The following is a 16,013-nucleotide window of genomic DNA, read 5'->3' on the forward strand; positions in this document are numbered from 1 at the left end:
TTTGATTGTGAAATCTACACTGGCTTCATGGTGTTCCCCATCAATGTGGCCACTCTAGGAAAACATGGGACCAGCTCTGTCTTCTGTAAGCTGACCTTCATTTACCAGACTTTTTTCACTCAGGGCTGCTGTTTGGTTTTGGCAGGGCAATGGGGGGGCTAAGTGACTTGCCCAGGGTCACACAGCTAGTGTCAAGTGTCTGAGGCCAGATTTGAACTCAGGTCCTCCTGAATCCAGGGCCGGTGCTTTATCCACTGTACCACCTAGCTGCCCCACTGCTGTTTGGTTTTGATGCCTGCTGAGTTCTCTCACCACAAGAGCTCTTTGTCTTTCAGGTCTACTGGATTTCATGTTGTCCATAAGTGTGTGCACATACCATATACCAACAGTGAGAGGAATCATTTTCACAAAAGCAGAAAACCACATCATGCTGAAGAAGAACTTTATGATGACTCTGCAATGAAGTTTAAAACACCTGGGTAAAACTGCAATAGCAGTGGAGGATCATTAAATCCTACATAAAGAAACTGGAGGTCAGCATTTTGACTTAGAAAATCACATATTGACATTATGTATGTTTTGTTTTATTTTTAATAAACATTTTTATTTAAAGTTTTGAGTTCTAAATTCTATTCCTCCCTCCCTCCATGATCTCCCCCGCCCTTAGGCAGTAAGTGATCAGATATAGGTTATACACATGCAATTATGTAAAACATTACCATAATAGCCATTTTGTATAATAAAACTTGAATAAAAGAAAAAAAAGAAAGTAAAAATAACATGCTTCACTATCTATTGTCATATGGAAAAATGCTCTAAATCACAATTGGAGAAATGCAAATTAAAACAACTCTGAGGTACCACCTGAAATCTCTCAGATTGGCTAATATGACAAAAAGGGTAAATAATAAATGTTGGAGAAGCTGTGGAGAAATGCATTGTTGGTGGAGCTGTGAAGTGATCCAACCATTCTGGAGAGCAATTTGGAACCATGCCCAAAGGGCTATAAAGCTTTGCATACCTTTTGACCTAGTAATACCACTGTTAGATCTTTTTCCCAAAGAGATAATAAAAAAGGGAAAAAGACCTACATGTACAAAAATATTTATAGCTGCTCTTTTTGTGGTGGCAAGGAATTGGAAATTATGGGGATGCCAATCAATTGGTGAATGACTCAACAAGTTGTAGTATATGATTGTAATGGAATACTATTGTGCTATAAAAAATGATGAGCAGGCGTATTTCAGAGAAACCTGGAAGGACTTATATGAACTGATGCTGAGTGAGATGAGCAGAACCAGGAGAACATTGTGCACAGTATCAACAACATTACGTGTTGATCAACTGTGATGCAATGGTCCAAGATACTTCCAAAGGACTAATGATGGAAAATGCTCTCCAAATCCAGAAAAAAAGAACTGTGAAATCTAGATGCAAATTGAACCATACTATTTCTATTTTTTGGTGGTTGTTTATTTTTCCTTTTGTTCTGCTTCTTCTTTCACAGCATGACTAATGCAAATATATGTTTACATATATTACCTATATCAGATTGCTTGCTGTCTTGGGGAGGGTGGAGGGAAGGAGAAAAAATTGGAACTAGAAATCTTATAAAAATAAATGTTGAAAACTATCTCTACATGTAACTAGAAAATAATAAAAATACTTTTACGATTAAAAAAAGAATGATGTGAACAAGAGAAGGACAAAGGAGATGATGAGGGGACTATATAGACCACTATAGCTATTTGATGACTGAAGGAATGGGAATGTTTACCATGGAGAAGAATGGATTTAAAGGGGCATTAGCCAACTTCAAGCATTTGAAGGGATGCTATATGAAGCAGAGATAAAACATTCTGCTTGATCTCTAAGAGAAGAATTTTAGTTAATGAATAGAAACTGAATGGAGATAGATTTAGGCTTTCTCAAAAAGAAAAAAAAACTTTCTCTCTGACCAATAAAATCTCTAAAAAGAAGAAAGAAAAGAGAAAATAACATGCTTCAGTCTGTGTCCCATCAATATCAGTTCTTTCTTTGGAAGTGGATAGTATGCTTCATCATTAGTCCTTTGGGATTGTCTTGGATTATTGGATTGCTGAAAATAAGTCATTCACAGTTTTTAATCCAACAATATTGCTGTCACTGTGCACAATGTTCTCTTGGTTCTGCTCACTTCCTGCTTGTCATTTCTTATAGCACAATAATATTCCATCACCATCATATATCACAGCATGTTTAGCTATTCCCCAATTGATGGACACCCCTTTGATTTTTAGTTCTTAGCCACCACAAAAAGAACTGCAATAAATATTTTTGCGCAAATAGGCCTTTTTCTCTTTTTTGGGGATATCTTTGGGACATAAACCTAGCAGTGGTATTACTGGATCAAAGGGTATGCATAGTTTTATAGCCCTTTGGGCATAGTTCCAAATTGCTCTCCAGAATGGCTGGAACAGTTCACAATTGCACCAACAGTGGATTAGCGTTCCAGTTTTCCCATATCCTCTCCAATATCCAACATTCTCCTTTTTTGTTTTATTAGCCACTCTGATAGGTGTGAGGTGGTACCTCAGAGTTGTTTTAATTTGCATTTCTCTGATCAATAGTGATTTAGACGGGGCAGCTAGGTGGTGCAGTGGATAGAGCACGGCCCTGAAGTCAGGGCCTGAGTTCAAATCCGACCTCAGACACTTGACAATTACTAGCTGTGTGACCCTGGGCAAGTCACTTAACCCTCCTTGACCCACAAAAAAAACAAAAACAAAAGCAAAAACAAAAACAAATAAATACTCTTAAAAAATAGTGATTTCGAGCATTTTTTCATGTTATTATAGATATCTTTGATTTATTCATCTGAAAACAACCTGTTCATATCCTTTGACTTTATCAAGTGGGAAATGACTTTTTTTTTATTTTTAGTGAGTCAATTGGGGTTAAGTGACTTGCCCAGGGTCACACAGCTAGTAAGTGTTAAGTGTCTGAGGCCGGATTTGAATTCAGGTACTCCTGACTCCAGGCCAGTGCTCTATCCACTGTGCCACCTAGCTGCCCCGGGAAATGACTTTTAAAAATAAATTTGACTCAGTTCTCTATATTTGAGAAATGAGGCCTTTATCAGAGATTATTGTATTTTTACAAAATATTTTGTTAAATATTTTCTAATTACATTTTAATCTGATTTAGGTTGCCCTCAGGAGTGTTGTTGCAGACTTCATGTTTAACACCTTTGGGGCTAAGGATTTCCAGGAGGTATGAGTTATTCCTTCTGACTACATGCTCTAAACTTGAGCTTATTTTCCCCAGGACCCTGTGGGAGGATTGGCTCCCAGTTCAGGAAAATATTTTGTTCCAATTGTTCTATCTATACCACCTTAGTACATACCTATTTCTAAAAGCTAATTAAGTGTGGCTAATTAATATCTGTGAGGAAATAGGGAATGGTCTCCTCTCAATAAGAATATAATAGTCAGGGCAGCTAGGTGGCACAGTGGATAGAGCATCGGCCCTGGAGTCAGGAGTACCTGAGTTCAAACCCGGCCTCAGACACTTAACACTTACTAGCTGTGTGACCCTGGGCAAGTCACTTAATCCCAATTGCCTCACCAAAAAATAAATAAATATATATATATATATATATATATATATATATATATATATATATATAAAATAGTCACCATTCAAATTCCACTCCTCTGGACCTGTTTGAGGAAAAAAGTCTCCTTCCTCTCCTTCCCCTCCAGCAAACAAGATCACATGGTTCAAGGAACCCTGAAATGGTCTCAATTAGGTCTGCTCCTGGGCTATGTCCATATAAGGGAAAATTGAAGAAATGCCCCTGTGTCACCTCCCCCATTGGCTAAAAACCCAAAGAATAATTATAGAAATTAAGGTTAAGAATACTACATTCTGGTTAGCTAGTTTTTGTGTGTAGATCATAACCCTTGAGTAATCCGACCAGCAATGAAAAGGGAAGGGTCCATTTGCGTTAGGGACTAGGGTTTAAATCGGGGCAGGACCTGCGAGCCCCCATTCTTTGCACCCAATCAGCCGCACACTGGGTTGCCCATTCTCGAGAGAATGACATTAAATGAGCCTTTGACACATCACTGCCACTGACTCCCAGAGAATTATTGAGCAGGAGTCGTTTTCCTCACAATATCAACTAATGATAATCAATGAAGAAACACATCAATGAGCTAGAAATCCACCCACTCCGTCTTTTAAGGTTTCTTAGAATCCTGAAAACAAGAGCCAACAGCTTCCTTCTAAGGACCTAACCTATTAGTTCCTGTCTACTCTCTACCCTAGAAAGGCAGATGAGGTGGAAGCCCAAAGCCTAGGGATGATGGTAAAGAGGATGCCTTCTTCCTTTGCCCCTTCATTCTTATTCAGTGGCTTTTGTATATAATACCCCGAGCCTGAAGGAGACAGAAGGGTTATCCTTAACAGCCCTCTCCCCAGAGAAATGCTCTAGCTGGGCCCAAGGGACAGGATGCCTTCTTCCCCTACTTCTGGGATCCCTCCATCCTCTTGTCTATTGGCTTATTGGGTACTGACCTACAGCACCTAAATATGGAAACACTGCAAGGCTAAATAGGTAAGGGGAGGGAAAGCATTTTCCTTTGCATTAATCCTAGACCCCTTGCCAAGAGATCTGGCTTGGTCTGAGGTGGGGAGTGCTAATACCACTCTTCCTGTTGGCCCCATATCCTGAAACCTCGTGTTTATAAACATTTTCTAGCCAAACCCAAGCCTCCCACCAAACCCAAGATGCACTTCTGTAGTCATACCATGCATACATTTCCATTCTCTATTCATGCATGCTAAACCCACACTGCCATATTTACCTTGCCCCTCCAGTCACTCCTGAAGATATCTGCCTTCACATTTCTATATATTCTGTTTGGTTTTGTCTTAAGGACCTTCCTGAGACCCCCTCAGTCCTGTCTGTTTTTTCCCTGAGAGTTAGAGGGACACCACTCCTTTTCCCAAAGCAAAGGAGAGATTGGTAGGATTGGGAAGGAAAATGAGTTCTTACTTCCTCTGTTAAAGGACTCCAGTGTTGTGGTAGAAGGAGAGCCACCCTACTCTTAGCTGAAAGGGAAGAGTAGAAGAGGGTAGTGGGACAAAAGCAAGGTCCCCTTAGGCAAAACTGCCTGTTCCTTAATTTCTCTAAGATATTTTTTTAAATGCATCCACCCATTTACCATCCTTCACTTTGGTGAGAGCCATTCCATTTCCCTGTGTCTATGTCTGGTTGTGTCCTTGTTCTAACTCTGGAATCAAGGTGATTGTACTAAATACAAAAAATGCTCATGTTGAACATCAACACAACCAACCAAACCTGCTATAAAAACTATTTGCATTTTAATTTATTTCAATGCATAAATTATCATAAGAATTTTGCAGTCACTCCCTTTAAGTCCTCATTAGGGATCTTTGTCCAATTATTCTTATTCCTTTTCCCACTTTTATGTTCATAGTTGCTGTCTACTCCAGTCTCTCTTTTTCACTTTCTTTTATTTCACAAACATCTTTCCAGATTTGTTTTCTTCATACTTGTCCATCTTTGTGGCCATATTCCATTACCTTCACGGACCACAATTTATTCAACCATCCTCCTACTGTGTGACATTTAAGTTGTTTTCCAGGGGTTATTTTTGTAATTTCTTATGTTGCCGCTAAGAAAATCTTTGAACAAATAGCTTATTGTCTGTTGTTTTATTAACAAAACCACATATACCTATTTCTCTAGGTCCCTGTCTCTATACTCTTGTCTTATGACTGTCTCTCACTTTCTCTCTTTTTCTCAGTCTCTCCACATCTCAATCTCTGTGCTTTGGACTGACTTCATCAGTGACTTGGATAAAGACATGGATGGCACATCTATGAAGTTTTCAGAAGACACCAAGCTGGGAGGGAGAGCTGACACATTGGTTGATGTTCGGGATCCAAAAAGGTCTTAGCAGGCTTGAACTCTGGGCCAAATCAAACAAACTCAAATGTAATGGTCATGTGGGGAAAGTCTTCTGACAGTAAAAGCTCACCTCTGATGTACTGGCTATGTGATCCCAGGCGAATCAATTGACCTTTCAGCACTCTAGGCAACCTATTTAAAATTATACATTGAAGAGAAGGTTCCAACCATATTAGCAATAAGGAATTTACTTTCCAGGGCATTCCCTATAGCATAGTGTCTATGCCAATAAAATAACTACCATAGTCCTTATCTATACAATAAAATCTTACATTTAGGTAAAAACAACAACCTCAAAAGCACACGATGACAAAGGTTTGGCTAGAAAGGCATTTGTCTGAAAAAGACTATAAGCTTACTATGAATTAACAATGTGATATGGCAAACAAGAAAACCAACGTGATCTCAGGCTACAGGAGGGTTAGGAGGATGATAGTGCTCATGCAGGTTGCCCTAGTCAGGCCACAACTAGAGTATGCTTTACAGACCCCATTGCTTAATTGGAGAGCATTCAGAGGAGGGCAATCTAGATGGCATGAGGACTGGAGAATATCCTCTACAAAGAATGGTTGAAGGAACTAGGGATCTTCAAGTATTGAAAAGACTATTATGTGGATGAAGGATTAGTTGTTCAATCCAATATAAGAAAAAAACATTCTAATGAATCAAAGTGTCCTAACTGGAAGTGATTTTTCCTTCATCAATTATTTTTTTTTCAGGGCAATGAGGGTTAAGTGACTTGCCCAGGGTAACACAGCTAGTAAGTGTCAAGTGTCTGAGGCCAGATTTGAACTCAGGTCCTCCTGAATACAGGGCTGATGCTCTATCCACTGCACCGCCTAGCTGCCCCCCTTCATCAATTCTTAATAGCATGTTTTCTGCATTTCTAAACCACGAGTTCTGTGGCACCAAGACTGTGTCTATATTTCTCCCAGAACCTATCATAAGGCTCTGCTCACAGTAGGCACTTATTCCATGTTTTGTAATATTGTTTTGTTGTGTTGTAGCCATGCTGTGCACTGGGAGAGACTTGGGTTGAAATATTAACTCTTAATCTTATTTAGTCTTAACTAATAATATTTAAGTAATTAGTCAATCCTACTAATTAATCATATTTAGTCTTAGCTTCAGTTTCCTCATCTATAAAGCAGAGGTTGTAATAATACTCAAAGTACTTACTTCATGGCATTATTATATAGATAAAATGAGCAACTGTGTTATCAAGGATTTTGCAAACTTTAAGTCCCTATATAAATGTGAGCTAAATAAACATCTGATCTGTTATTATAATTATTCTCACTCTCAGCCTTGATATACAGTTAATTTATGCCCACCTTATCCCCCTATCAGAGTGTAAATTTCCTGAAGACCAGGGACCATATTTCATTTATCTTCTTATCTCCCCTTCCCCCCACCAATACTGAACAGGAGCCCTTGAACAGGGTAGCCCTTTAAGGATTGACTAGGATAAAGAATGCAAAGTGCTTTGTTAACCTTAAAGACACATAGAAATGTCAGCTGTTCAGCACCACTGTAATAGTGAGTGGTCCTAGTCAAATCAGAAGCTGCATTGAAATTGATTTGTTGGCTGTGGACCAAGATTGCTGCCTGTCAGATGACCCATTATGATTAATAATTGTTGACTTTTATATAGCTCTTACCAGGCACTGTGCTAAGAAGCACTTTACAATTATCTCATATGATCCTCACAACAACCCTGGGAGATAGGTGCTATTATCACCCTCATTTTACAGAAGAGGAAACTGAGGCAAACAGAAATGAAGTAGCTTGCCTAGGATCACACAGATAGCAGTATCTGAGGTCATGCTTGAACTTAGATCCTCCTCACTCCAGACCCAGTGCTCTGTCTTCTGAGCCACCCAATTGTCTGTCCTATATTTCAACCAACTTCTCCAGCTCCAGCTCACATTTAACCCTACCCAGCCCCCTATCCCAGAACCATTTTCCTCCCTCTCACTGCTCCATCCAGAGGCAGCATGACAAAGTCAACAGAAGGCAAGACGTCTTGCCTCAGATATTTACTAGCTGTGTGGCCCTGGGCAAGTCATCCAACCTTTGATCTGTGGCATGTATCTGACATGGTTATTGTAAGGAATAAATGAGATAATTTCTGCAAAGTGACATATCAATGTCAATTAGTAATAGTCTGCCTACCATATTCCCTTGCTCATAAAATCACCACCACCATGATATTCTCATCTTTCTAGTTCACGTTCCTTTATAGGTAAGGCTCCATGACTGTTACTTTTGATTGATCCTAATTCCTAACTCACATCAGAGCCTCAGCCCTGATACTGGTAATAGGCCAGTTCCCTAGGCCAGGTCCCAGTTGGCCCTTATCCTGACCCTAGACTAAGATTCCTGTCCTTGCACCCCACTCTAAGACCCAACCCTGGCCCCATTCTGAGCCCTGACTATGGTCCCCCTATGAGCCCTGATCATGACCCCACGCTAAGCCTTGACCCTGGTTCCAGTTTAAGGTCTAGCCCTGACCCCAGACTGAGCCCTGACCCCATATGAATGCATTCTGAGCCCTGACCCAGACCACAGATTAAAATCCAACCTGGTCACAAAGTGAGCCCTAATCAAGCAGCCTTGACTACAATCTCGAACTGAACCCCAACCTTAAAAATCTTCTTACAAACATGCATTATGAGTCACATGAGAGAGACCAGGTAGGAAAAATGTGGATAACTCTGTTTAGCACTTGCTCAGAACCTATTCATGATCTAAGGATACTCAGAGACCCTCCTAGAAGGACAACAGGTATGGTCCCACAAAGTCTGAGCAACAGCTTCCCTTGTTTAAAAAAAAAAAAACCTTCCCCCCCCCTCCCCCGCCAAGGCACTTGTACAAAAAATTCCTTCCCCTACCCAAGAGCTGTCTCCACTTCTGTGTTTACTGGTTTCAAACCTGACTACAGAGCTGTGGGCTGGATCACCTCTGGCAAAAACCTAGCTCTCTGTTGCTAAGAAAAGATATTGTGAGCTCCCAAGCAATCATGACTCATGGAAATTGTTGATTAGAAAGATTTTGTCCATGGCAGGTCACGTAGGCTCATAACAGGGACAGAAAGAATTACTCTTTCCTGAAAGAGCTCAGAGCTTCAGAGGAGAAGGGCCCAGGGGCCTAAGCTTCTGGGGAAGGGAGACTGTCCATCAATCTCACAGTTCCCCCACAGTGGGGCCAGCCACTCATCTGGGCTAACTCTTTCAGAAAGCAGTAGTGACGGACCTCCTCTGCACCATCTATCTAGCTGCCATTCACTAAGAGGATGAAAGGGCATGTACAAAGCCTGAGGGAGCCCAGATGTTGGAGCAATTTTTTGTGGGAGCTGAGAATAACTGATCATCAGAGATGATGGAGTTGAGGTTTTAGGGAGAAGAGTTACCTGGAAAACAGGAGAGAGTAGGTTAGGGCTGGACCTTGGAAGAGCCTGCTGGTCATAGAATCCTATCTCCTCTGATGCCTCATTGGGAAATAGAGGGCATCCTGGATTCTCAGATTTTGTCAGCAGGAGACCAGTTCTGGCTGTTCCTACAAAACTGCAAAGGTTTCAAATATGGCACAGAATCTTGTGTCCCTTGCCTAGACACCAGTAGAGCTAAGCTCAGAGTGGCTCATCTCCAGAGAGCTGACCAGAAGGTGATGCTGTTTTTCAGCCACCGTAAGTCGACAGGATCATCTACTGATATTTGGAGGGAGTTGAGATGTGTGCCAATGGAGGGGATTCCCACACTCATGAAATCATAATTCCCTGCAGTATTGCAGTAAGAAACATAATGTTCTAATATCCCAGAGCTGAAAGAAACTTCAAGGTCTCTTGTGTCCTAAAGCAGGGATTCAAGCCAAAACAATAAACTTTCATTATGCACAGTATTGAGCTAGATGGTGAGGATACAAGAACAAAATATATATTTTTGGTGAGGCAATTGGGGTTAAGTGACTTGCCCAGGGTCACACAGCTAGTAAGTGTTAAGTGTCTGAGGCCGGATTTGAACTCAGGTCCTCCTGAATCCAGGGTTGGTGCTCTATCCACTGTGCCACCTAGCTGCCCCAAGAACAAAATATTGAAAAAAAAAAAAGTCTTGTCCTCAGGAAGCTTATATTCTACTGGATTCCATCCCTAATCTCTGGCCATTCCCCTGCTTTAAAGACCTCCTGCAGTGGATAACACACAGTTGTTGAGAGACAACTGATTGTTCCATGGAAGGAGAGCTTTGAGTATTTAGAAGTTCTTTATTGGGGCATCTAGCTGGCACAGTGGATAAAGCACCAGCCCTGGATTCAGGAGGACCTGAGTTCAAATCCGGCCTCAGACACTTGACACTTACTAGCTGTGTGACTCTGGGCAAGTCACTTAACCCCCATTGGCCCGCAAAAAAAAAAAAAAGTTCTTTATGCTGGACTAAAAATAAGTCCCCCCGCGTTCCCCCCAACCCCCATCATTTTGGTCTCCAGGGCCACACAAAACTCCTCTAATAACTCAACCCCAACACAGCCCTTCAGAGATTTGTGATCCTGTATTCTCCTTCCTTCTGAGTCTTCTCTTCTCCAAGTTAAACATTCGTAGGTCCTTCCTTGGATGTAGACTTCCAGGGACTTTATCATCCTATTTTCCTCCTCTATACATACTCCAGATTCAGTGTGAGCTGTCAAAATGTGCTTCCCAGAACTGAAAACAATGCTCCAGATGTGATTAGACCAAAATAGAGGATGCCAGGATCATCTCTTCCCTTGCTCTGGACACTATGCCTCTCTGCATCTCTGTCTCTCCATGTGTCTCTGTATCTGTCTCTATCTCTCCCTCTGTGTCTCTGTCTGTCTGTCTCTTTGTCCCTGTCCCTGTCTTTGTCTCTGTCTGTCTCTCTGTCTCTTTCTGTCTCTATATCTCTGTGTCTCTCTGTTTCTCTGTGTGTACCTCTGTCTTTCTGTTCTCCTTCTCTCTCTCTGCCTCTCTCTCGCTGCCTCTCTGTCTCTGTGTCTCTCTGTCTCTGTCTGCCTCTCTATCTTTATTTCTGTCTCTCTTTGTCTCTCTGTCTCTTTCTCTGTCTCTGTCTGTGTGTGTGTGTGTCTCTCTGCCTCTCTCACCTTTCCTCCCCAGAGAAGACAAAATCTAATGCCTTCCTAACAGTGAAAGGAGGCTTACCTTCACTTCTTAAAAATATGTTAACCTTCCTTTTAAATGTGGTTAACCATTGCACTGCTAACCTATGTGTTTCATTACTCAAATGCAGCTGAAAGGGGCCAAAGGGAAATTCTGGTAGAGAAGAGAGAAAGATTTTAATAACTGCAGTATTTTGACAGAGCATAATTTTTTTTTTCTATCTGGAGACTTGGAACTGAAGAAAAGTGAATCACCAATTCATTTTTTTACAATTTCCCAAGGCAGGAGGGACACATGTTATTATTTCTATCTGGGCAATGAGCTAGGGGTTTGGCTGAGATGTGAGATAGGGGCCCTGTGGCTGGTAATGGACACGGGGCCTTTGCCACTTACCTTCCCATTGTTTTCCTCAGTTGGTCTGGAAGGAAAACCACTCCTCCAGGCTGAGAGGAAGGAGTAAAGGGAACATCTGGAGAGAAAGCCAGGCCTCAGTCTGAAGAAATGGATGGGAGGAGTAGCTTGACCCACACAGGGGTGGGGTAACAATCCTACTCCCTAGTACATCATAACATCACAGTACCTCACCACTACTAGACAAATCATGGATAAATGCCTTAGACTTAATAGCAACAAGGGTCAATCTCTGGGGAGATCTTCCCTCCTGGTTGACATCCATCTACTGATCTTTGGATCTATTTAGCCAGTTCTATATCCACTTAGCTGTACTGTCATCAATACCAGGAAATTCAGCTAACATTTCCCAAGTACCCTATTACCCTGGACACCGGAGATACACCAAGTCTCATTTGTCCATGAAAATAGCATGAGCAATTTTGTCAAATGCTTGCTGACATCCCATTATGCTCTGTCTGGGTCATCCCTGTCATCCACCAGACTCATAGCCCTTTGGGTCCCAACCCAATGGTTCAGTTTGGTGCCATTGTAGGCAAGGAAAAACACTGAAGTATTTCTTTAGTGCATGTACCATCCAAGTGATGACCTCAACACAATCAATCAGAGACTTCCTGCTCCATCTGCTCAGCTGTATGATGCTTTATCGCTAAAACTCTCAAACCATTCAGAGATGAATATACTGCTCCATAAAGAACCTCATTCCATTACAAAGGGTCCTTGTATTCTATCTACGTGTAACATAGGCCTCTTCTAAGAGAAAAGGCCTAAAAATGAAGGAACAAATAAATATGACTCTTTCTCTTTTCAATCTGAAGCCATCCACACTGTAGAAATAAAGTCGAGTTTGAAGGCCTATCCAAAATAGGCCAAAGATCCCAGGTGCCTTGAAACCCCCCAATAATGGGGAATTCACTACCTATTGAAACAATTAATTCCTCTGTAGAATAGCTCTAGATTATTAGAGAGTGCATTATATTGAGCCAAAATCTCTACCCTTGTAACTTCCCTCAACACCTTTAAGGGACCAGACAGACCAACTCCCTCTGCCCTATGATAGCCCTTCAAATAGAGAGCAGTCAAGGGTCCCTGAATCTTTTCTTCACTAGGGTCAGTGCCCCAAGTTCCCTCCACTATCCCTCAAAGGACATGCTTTTGAATCCCCTTCCCCATCCATCCAACCCCACCTTGAACAGCTCATCAGTGTCCCTAAAATGCTTCTTCCCTACTCAGGAAATGGTCAGTCCAGCAGGCCCACTCATGGGTCACAGGTTAAATGCTGCTTTTCCTATGGGTTGATGCTACCCGGCAGAACTCCATGCAGAATTAAGATATACAGGTAATTGAGTAACAATTCAATCTGTTTAGTCTCTAACTCTTCTCCCATTACCTCCAATTAGTGCATCTGAGTGAACTAATGGGTATACTATGGCCTAACTGCCTCTCCCAGGTTACTCAGCACTTCTATATTTGTCTTTGGACAGTAGGGTTGGTATTTTTTTTTAGTGAGGCAATTGGGGTTAAGTGACTTGCCCAGGGTCACACAGCTAGTACGTGTCAAGTGTCTGAGGCCGGATTTGAACTCAGGTCCCCCTGAATCCAGGGCTGGTATTCTATCCACTGCACCATCTAGCTGCCCCAGTAGGGTTGGCATTTGAGGGTGTTTTCCTTTCACTTTAATTTGTGTGAATGAAAAGCCACATTAGCTCCTCCTCAGAGCGGTTCCTCTCCAGTCTCTCTCCTAGTGGCAGCCTCCCAAAAAAGTGGCTTCTTGGTATCCCAGGGTCTCTTCCTCCTCTCCTCCCCACTCCCTCCATAGGCTGGGTCCTGGGGTCTTTTCCCTTGTTGCTGTCTTGATATTCAAGGTTTTGTACCCTAATGAGTATCTTTAAAACTTGATTTGAGAGTTACTTGAGTTATATTGGGTAGCACTTGTCCTAGACACCAAAATTTTTAGGGTTCTGGGATGTCATAACTCTCCCATCAACCCCAAAAGTTAAGTGTTCCCTCAGACCTGAGACTCCTTATGGGTAGAGGCCTTGTCTCCCCTTTAATTACAGGGCTCCCTGAGACCAAGGATCAAGTCATATGCCTCAGATCCCAAAATGCCCAACGGCAAGGGAAGTGGTCTCCCCTTCAGACCAACAGAGCCTTGAGTAGGACTGATCCCTCTTTCTCTCTCTACATCCCCTTACCTGATTGTGTCTGCTGGGAAATGAACAGTTTTTAAAAGCTATGATTGAGCCATTTTCCAATCATTTCCCTTGCAATCCAACAGATATGAAAAACAAGGGACAGCCACTTCTCTGTATAATTTCCTTATCTGTAAAAATAGGCATAATATTTGCTCTTCAAGGCTCACACTGTTGTTGAAGAGACAGTGACATGGAAATGGGACTTAACAGAATTAAATTAGGAGAGACAGAGACAGTGTGGGCCCTGAGAAGGAGAAAATGAGAAATCTGAGGAGTCTGAGCACAGAAGGAACCAAACTGATGATGCGCTAACCCTAGAAGACCACAAGTGAATTAAAGAGTTCCTGTTTTTGAAGCTTCACAAAGTTGACCCGGGGAGGTGGATGGTTCAGGTACTATTGTCTCCATTTTATAGGCAAAGGTCCAGAGAGGTAATGGCATCTGCCAATGATGACACAACCAGAATCCCAGCACTGTCACTTAGCTACCTGAGAGATTTTTGGCAAGTCAATTGACTTTGCTAAACCCCAGCTTTCCCTGTAGAAGAAGGGGACCCTGTTAAACAGTCTGGTGTTCGAAGGGTGTCGTGTGGACGAGTCACTGGACTTACTCTGTTTGGCCACAGAAGGCAGAACCAGGAGCAGTGGTTGGATGTTGGAAAGAGGTAAATGTTGACTTGATATCAGGGCGGGAAACTTGCTAACAAGTGGGTCCTGTGAAGTCTTCAGGAAGAAGGAGCTCGATGATTCCTTATTATATTATAGCAGGAACACCCTTTGCATATGGGTTGGACTAGATGGCTTCTGGGTCCTTCCAACCCTCACATTGTGTGATCTCCAAGGTCCCTTTTAGCTCTAAATTGAATGATCCTAAGAGGATATGCGCTGAGATTTGAACCCAGGTCTCTATTCATTTCAAATCTACTGTACTTTCCACTACTCTGGAGACTCGGAGCATGGGACAAGAGAGTCTTAGATAGGGGCAGCTAGATGGCACAGTGGATAGAGCACCAGCCCTGGAGTCAGGAGGACCTGAGTTCAAATCCAGACTCAGACACTTAACACTTAGCTGTGTGACCCTGGGCAAGTCATTTAACCCCTATTGCCTCACTAAAAAAAAAAAAAAAAAAAAAAAAAAAAAGAGTCTTAGATCCAAACTGGTGCCGAGTCTCATTGTATACCATTCCCAAGGGTAGACTTATTTCTTGGAGATTGGGGTGGGGAGGGTGGGAAGAGGGAAGGAGATGGAGTTCAGGAAAATAAATTTTGGTTCAACATAAGGAAAACTTGGTGAAAATCCAAGTGGTTCCTCAATCAGATGGGCTGCCTCCAGTGATGATGACCTCCCTGTCATTAGAAGTGATCCAGTAGAAGCTGGAGAGACCATAGATAACTATATAGGTACTTCCTGTGGCCATGATGGAAGTGGAGGAGGACAAGAGTTCTAAAGTCTTTACGAGCTATGTCTCCATGAACTGTCCCCATGGTGCCATGGAATGACATGGGTAGTCTACACTGCCAGATATGGTACCAGCCCACCAGACTAGTGTGTGATCTCAAGAGTAAAGCAGCATTTAAGAGGAAGCATGGTTTAATTTAAAGTCAGAGAACCTGGGTTCGAATTGACTCTGCTGCTTGCTAGCTGGATAAGTATGGGCAAATCTCTTTGCCTACCCTCAGTTTCCTTATCTGTAAAAGGAGGGAGTTAGACTAGATGGTGTCTAAAGTCCTTTCCAGCTCCAGCATTCTCTGCCTGCCAATTCTCTTCTACCTCAGATATTCCAAGTTCTATGTTTCCCTATGTTCCAAGGTCCCATCCACCTCTAATGATCTGTGTTCTCATGTCCCTCTAAAGTTCTGTAATCTAAGAAGAGCTCTGGGACACAGTAGAAAACAAACATATTTATTCATTTTGCAGAAGACTCTAGAGAGATAGTCATTGCCTCTGCTACATAGTGCTCTGGCTCAGACCAATGGGGGGGCCAGTCCTGGCCCCTTTCCCATCTGGAAGTCCTGGGGTAGGGAATTTATTGGGCCCTGGGGCTGGAGCTGGGGCTGGGGCCAGGAGGACCACCCCAGGGTGTGGAGTGGCACCACTGCCCGAGTTGGCATAGCTCAAGGCCAGCTGTTCCAGGCGCCGTTTTCGCAGGAAGGCCTGAGCTGTTGCATGGAGAGGACGGAGCAAGGCAGGTGGTGGTGCCCCGGGTCGCAGGAGGAAGTCAAAGCCGGTCCTGTCTTGGGGGTCATAGAAGAGGGGACCCCGGGCAGGGTCAGGTCCAGGTGGCCAGGCGTAAGGGAAA

The 16,013-nt window shown here is 42.6% G+C and overlaps 1 long non-coding RNA gene across 1 annotated transcript in view; it reads left to right on the forward strand.

The window, feature by feature from the left end:
- Nucleotides 1-7,742, forward strand: part of LOC122736194 — a 49,855-nt gene extending 42,113 nt beyond the window's left edge. Inside the window, exons 2-4 of the long non-coding RNA XR_006354173.1 lie at nucleotides 336-533; nucleotides 3,187-3,252; nucleotides 5,817-7,742. This is a non-coding gene — a long non-coding RNA (uncharacterized LOC122736194). The remainder of the gene's footprint in view (nucleotides 1-335; nucleotides 534-3,186; nucleotides 3,253-5,816) is intronic.
- The last annotated feature ends 8,271 nt before the right edge of the window (nucleotides 7,743-16,013 follow it).

The sequence above is a fragment of the Dromiciops gliroides genome, chromosome 1 (assembly GCF_019393635.1).
Source record: "Dromiciops gliroides isolate mDroGli1 chromosome 1, mDroGli1.pri, whole genome shotgun sequence".
In the NCBI taxonomy this organism is placed as follows: domain Eukaryota; kingdom Metazoa; phylum Chordata; class Mammalia; order Microbiotheria; family Microbiotheriidae; genus Dromiciops; species Dromiciops gliroides.